The sequence below is a fragment of the Meleagris gallopavo genome, chromosome 1, assembly GCF_000146605.3.
Source record: "Meleagris gallopavo isolate NT-WF06-2002-E0010 breed Aviagen turkey brand Nicholas breeding stock chromosome 1, Turkey_5.1, whole genome shotgun sequence".
NCBI lineage: Eukaryota > Metazoa > Chordata > Aves > Galliformes > Phasianidae > Meleagris > Meleagris gallopavo.
This window is the reverse complement of record NC_015011.2, coordinates 85,528,954-85,534,866: the sequence shown is the minus strand read 5'-3', so window position 1 is coordinate 85,534,866 and position 5,913 is coordinate 85,528,954. Positions and strand designations below refer to the sequence as shown.

Sequence of the window (5,913 nt, the reverse complement as noted above, 5' to 3'; positions counted from 1 at the left end):
TTGCATAAAGTACAAAGTTTTGATTAATAGAACAAACTTTCAGAATAAGTTTTTATGTTCAGTTCCCAGTCATGGTTAGATGCAGTGTCCTGAGAAAATGACATGCAAATGCTCTCTAAATTGATGTTTTACTGATAAGAGGTCAGATACAAACAAGTTGTTGCATAGATTCTTATTTCTGCTCCTGTGTGTCAGGCCATTAGGTATGAAAACAAGAAACAAATGTGTTTCGTTGACATGGATACTCCATTACTGAAAGTGGAGGTAAAATCTGCTGCATGACAGTTCATTTGTAGCGCTGTTTCATTTCGAAGCACAGAAAGAATTGGTATACGAATTAGACAATCTGTTTTTCCAGAGTAAGCGCAAAAATTCAATCCTTAATTGTACTTCTTTTTCTTTTGTCTGTTTCCTAAGAAAGAACGTATATTTGGAATTAGTATTACCAACATTAAGAAATGTTTTTTTGTTTGTGTTTTTGTTGTTGTTGTTTGTATTTTTGTTTGTTTGTTTTTATGACAAGGTTGTCATTACTGAAATTATAAGATCAATAGATGGTGTGGATGTGTCAATTACAGCAAATGCAGAAACTTAAGTGTGTAATAGAAATTGAATATATTTGTTCTCCCTTAGTCTGCTTCAGGTATGTGATCAAACTGCGAGAAGGGAAAAAATTGCCAAATATCTAGACCGTATTATATTCCTTCTTAATGAGATAGTCAGGATTGTCCAATAGCTTTGAAAAGGATCGTGCTTAATGGAACCTGGTTAAATTAGATAAATAAAGATCTGATGAACTATCTTTTTATGTCGCTATAACTGTATACATTTTTTCATGCTATCTCTGTGTGTGTAAAAAGCAGCCTTCAAATACTTATACCTAAGTATGTAAGGCATTGATTTTAGAGCAGTACTTTCTGATTTAAGTTCTGTTGAATTTAAATAAGTGGAAATTGTTTGCCAATAGTCCTGGGGTCCAAGCATTTAATTCACATCAAAACCTAGGTGATGCCTTGCTCTTAATTTAATCTTTCTGCTTGAATTATCTTTTTTCTTTAAATGAGAGCAGAAAATTTTCTTTCACCCAGTGGAATTTAATGAGCTAGAAAAAATATGCCTTTAGATTACATCAGAAATTACTGCTCTTGGAACACAATTCAAGAAACTTACTACCTTTACTACCTACATTTGAAAGTTTGTATTACCTATTTTGAATTGCTTCTTTTTAATATGCATGTTTTTATTCCATATTGCAATTAAATAATGGAGCAGCCAAATCTAAGGACTGTCATGATGTAGCTTCAGTTGTAACATTACTGCTACTTTCTGAAGCAAGAAGGGCCACAAACATGTTAATTAAGGAAAGCTGGAAAAAGTAGCAGGGTGGTAACGATAAGAAAGCAAAGGTGAATTAATAGACATTAATTAAGAAGAATTTATTAGTGTAGATTACAATAATCTTCTGTTTTCCTTAGAATAATAAAATCAATTATATTAGACAAAAATGATTTTTTTCTATCTTGATGATTTTAGATAGAATCTAGAACTTTACAGACTATCCAAGCAGTATCTTAAGCTAAACAGCTCCCAAACCCAAAATAACTAGTTGTGCTGGTTAACTGAACCTTGCCATTGTTTTAGCCTAAGGTAATACTCTTGGAAACAGTGCTCAGAAACAGCACTTATTCAAAGACTGCATATTTCAAGAACCATTGCTGTTAAAAGTTTGAGCACTGCTATTGTGGTTTTGAGGTCGAGGAGAAAAAAAGTTTAGCAAAGAAGGTGGCAAAGATAAGTTTGAATACAAGAGAGCTTTACTAATATACTACAACTCCGTGGAAAGCTAGTATTTAAGGAGAAGTCATACTTTGCTTTTAATGTCTACCTCTAAATTTTAATGCTATTTTGAGCCAATGCAAATTTTCTGTGTTTGTTTTCTTTCTCTTGGAATTCCTTCATGTATTCACATTTGGCTAAACCAGCTTAGCCATCTATATTGGGAAGCTATGGCTGCAGCAATTTCTTTTTACAGAGGAGCACTGTTGTCCCAAGAAGTGTGCTAGAACACCATATTTCTGTGGTGAAAATTAATCGCTTACTACACCACTTCTTGGATTTTATTCACAATGGTAATATGTTTTAATCTGCTTGTTTCTCTGTGAGCATTTGTACTTTGGAAGTTACACTGGGAGAAGCACCTGTACTGTGTCGCTGGTTTTGTTTGAGGACAGACCTGAACCTCCACTCATCTGAATTTACATGTTGTTACAAATTTTTGAATACAAGTACATATTCAGACAAGGGTTAGACCATATATTAGAACATTGCTGGAGAGTGATTCAACATCTGTGTTTCTCTTGAAAGTTCTTCATGAATCTGAAAATGCATGTCCAAAAATGCCTTATGACTTTACAGACTGTTGAACAGAAAAGTAGGCAAGTGGTTCATTCTGTGAGAGCTGTTGTGCATTAGGTACGAGGCAATACATAGTAATGTAACAGCACAGGAGATTCAAGAAATTAGCAAAGATACCATGTGAATGAAGGGCATCCAGAAGTTTGTGATATATATCTATAGATAGATAGATAGATAGATATAACTGTACGTAGGACATGCTGCTTAGTACATTATTGGACCTATGCTTGATTGAGTAGTACGGAAAAACCTATGTGACTGCAGTAACTTTTAACCTCTTTTTAGTCTGCTTCTTTATAGAGGAGGATATCTGATTGCTCAAGGTTTGTCTCTTTAACGTAAATTACTAAATTCTTCGGTAGAAATACCCCTTGTAGCCAAATTATGCTTGCTTTTTTTTTTTTTAACTTCTTAACACTACAGCATGTTATTTGAGATTGGATAAATCTAAAGTTGAATTTGGCAAATATAAAAAACACTGTCAGAACTGACATGATTCTATGACAAGAAAAATTAATTCTCTGGTACTTAGTTATTTTGAGTACTCCTAGACTGATCCACACAATTGCACCACCTTAGTTTTCATCTTCCTGTGATTATGGTTATAAATTTGGAAGTCCACATCATCTATTCTCTGTTTTCCATGTTTTTCCACCACACAATAATAGATATTTTGCTTGAAAAAGGTAGCACAATCTTTTATTTTTGGTTTCATTCAATATGATATGTTCTTATAGGTTAATCCTTGTAGAAATCTATGCCTTTGACAGTCTTTCACTTACTTCCCTGCAGTGTGATGCTCCCTCAATATTTCTTTTTATGAATTCTTCTTTTATTTCTTAGTGGTAGTGAGATACAGGCAATGTTGTTGGAGCTAACCTGGAAGACTTGATGGAGGGATGGAGCAGGAAGAGCAGATCAACCAAACTGCAGCAGATTCACAATTTTGTGAAGATGTTTTGTAAGTTGTTAATTGTTAAGCCTGGGTCAGCCATATTTGTAGTGACTTATTCTTCTCTCATAATGCTTTGCAGTATGCTAGCATTGTGTTTCTTAACAGAGAACTCTTCTGACAGCAATCAGGCCAACGTGAACTCAGTAAGGATGGAAAGAAGGCAATGAGGTAAAGATTAATTCACAGTATAATGTGTCAGACATGGGGATGAAATATTAAAATTCCTTCATAGATTGTGTGTGTTTCCTATTAATTTTGTTTTTACTAGGGTTTCAGAAAATGTAGGATTTTCTTTTCTCTGAAGCATATATTGCAATTGAGAAGTGTATCAAAGCTGCCTGAAGTGGCTGGCACTATCATTAGGTTTGAAATAAAGTTTACAACTACTCTAATTATAAACTCAACCATCTTATTGTTTCATTGTCATCTTCTGATACATTTGTTTCTACCAATCTTCAGTCCTCTGACATATCAAGTTATCTTTGTCTTTGACAAACAAGCAGAGTGACCAGGGCATGACCATGCCACCTTCAGGTCACTGAGCTTTCAGATGACAGTCTCCCGTGAGTGATAGACAAAAGTGATTAGCTTTGAAGGACTGTTCACTGACAGTACACAAAGGTAATTTATTTCTAAGCATAGTGTACCCCGGGAACAAATGTGGGCAGAATTAATGCCAGGATATACAAAAGTGATTACAGAAAGATATAAAAAAGATACATAAAAGTATAGAAATTTGGATGTCAGCAGGGCTTGTTCTTTGATTAAAGTTTTTCAAAATGCTGATAATATTGCAAAGACTAATTGATATTTTAATTAGACAAAAACAAATGAGCTACAGATGTTATTCTATATGTGAGAAGTTTTGAAAAGATTTCTTTTATTCTTTATCTTTTACAGATTTCGGAGATACGCGAAATCTATCAGAGGTCCCTAAGGAAATTTTCTAATTTTCAGTTTTTTCTTCTCTAGTCACCCTGCTTATTTGTCTTGAATGTTAAGCAAGTGCCTCTCAGGGATTATTACTCAGAAGCATTGGCTTGATCAAAACTGTCTAGACCATGGTGATGTACTGTATCTATCTTTGCAGAATTTGTCTGGTTAATGCATTGCTTTTTCTGCTTCGATTTTGTTGTTGCAGATTTAACCCAATACGTCTTTAATTGGGTAGATTGCTAATGAACGCTGAAAGTAATACAATGTTGTCACAGAACTTCCCAGTTGTTTATTTTTCTCTCTGTATTATCAAACCCAGAGATGTGGCATTAGTCATATCCTTTGACAAAAGACATCTTGAAAAATAACGAAATGCTATCCACAAGGGGACTTCCTTCTCCTCTTTCTTCTACCTCATCATTCTAGTGATGTACTGTATAAAGGCAAGAGTTACTGCCTTATATTAGTCAGATTAATCAGGCTGAGAAATAATTGGGACTAGTACAAAACTCAGAACTGGATTTCTCTGAACATTCTTACTTTATTGACTGCTGTCCTGGTTTGTGTAATTCAAGCTGGTCTTGAATTCAGAAGAGCTGACTAGTTCATAAATGTAGCTCTGAATGCATTAGTCTGTGTTCTCAAATTAGACCACTGTGTTTGAACAGAATGTGTACTTGCCACCAGACAAGTTGTATAAGTGGTTAAGTATGAAGATATGCTAGTATCACATGGATTAATCTGCTCTAAAATGAGGTGCCTGCGATGCATAAATTACATTCTTTGTGTCACTCTGTGTGGTATCGCTATGAGCACTTTCACTGTCAATAAAAGCATGAGTCCTACTCTATTTCAAATGGAAAGACATTTCATTTCTCTGCTTGGCATTCTTCTATCTTGCAAGAAACTAACAGCATTATTCTTTTTATTTAGGTGACCATTACTTTTATGAACTCCTTTGTGCTTGGAGTCCCTTTCTGTTCTTCAGGTGGAGACAGATGCAGCAGAAAAGAGTGTATGGACCAACTGAGGAACTCTGGATTGCATTATTTGTTGGAGCAATGAAGAACAGCGACTGATAGGTTAAATGAGGATATGTCTGGTGAGGAAGAACTTGAGTGGCACAGGTATATAGACAATTTTCATAATGAATTACAGTTGCAATTACTGTGATTATTGCAATTAGTGTAATATTTCAGTTATGCTGGATTAAAGTTAAATGGAACTGAAGTTGTATTGTTTCCCTGTGCTGTAAAGTGACAGCACTAGTCTTGTGTGCACTACAAAATATGTCAGTGACAATTTCCTGTTAGTCTCCTTTGGCACAGACAATTCTCTTTCTGCTAAAAATTAGATGGCAGTTCATTATTTACTGTCAACTCAGTTCTTTTATATGCTACTTTTATTAATTAGAATACCAGAGACTATAGAATCAAATAATTGTTAATGTTACAAGGGACTTCTTGAGATCATCTAGTTCAACCCCTCCTGCTCGGGATTGGGCAGCTGGAACAGGTTGTCCAGGACCTTCTCCAGGGATGGAGACTCCACAATTCCTATTGGCAGCCTGTTCAAGTATTTGATTATTCTCTCAGGGGAATTAAAAA

At 34.9% G+C, this 5,913-nt stretch overlaps 1 long non-coding RNA gene across 1 annotated transcript in view; it reads left to right on the top strand.

The window, feature by feature from the left end:
• Positions 1 to 5,245: 5,245 nt before the first annotated feature.
• LOC109365611 overlaps positions 5,246 to 5,913 on the top strand; it is a 5,554-nt gene continuing 4,886 nt past the window's right edge. Inside the window, exon 1 of the long non-coding RNA XR_004158761.1 lies at positions 5,246 to 5,433. This is a non-coding gene — a long non-coding RNA (uncharacterized LOC109365611). The remainder of the gene's footprint in view (positions 5,434 to 5,913) is intronic.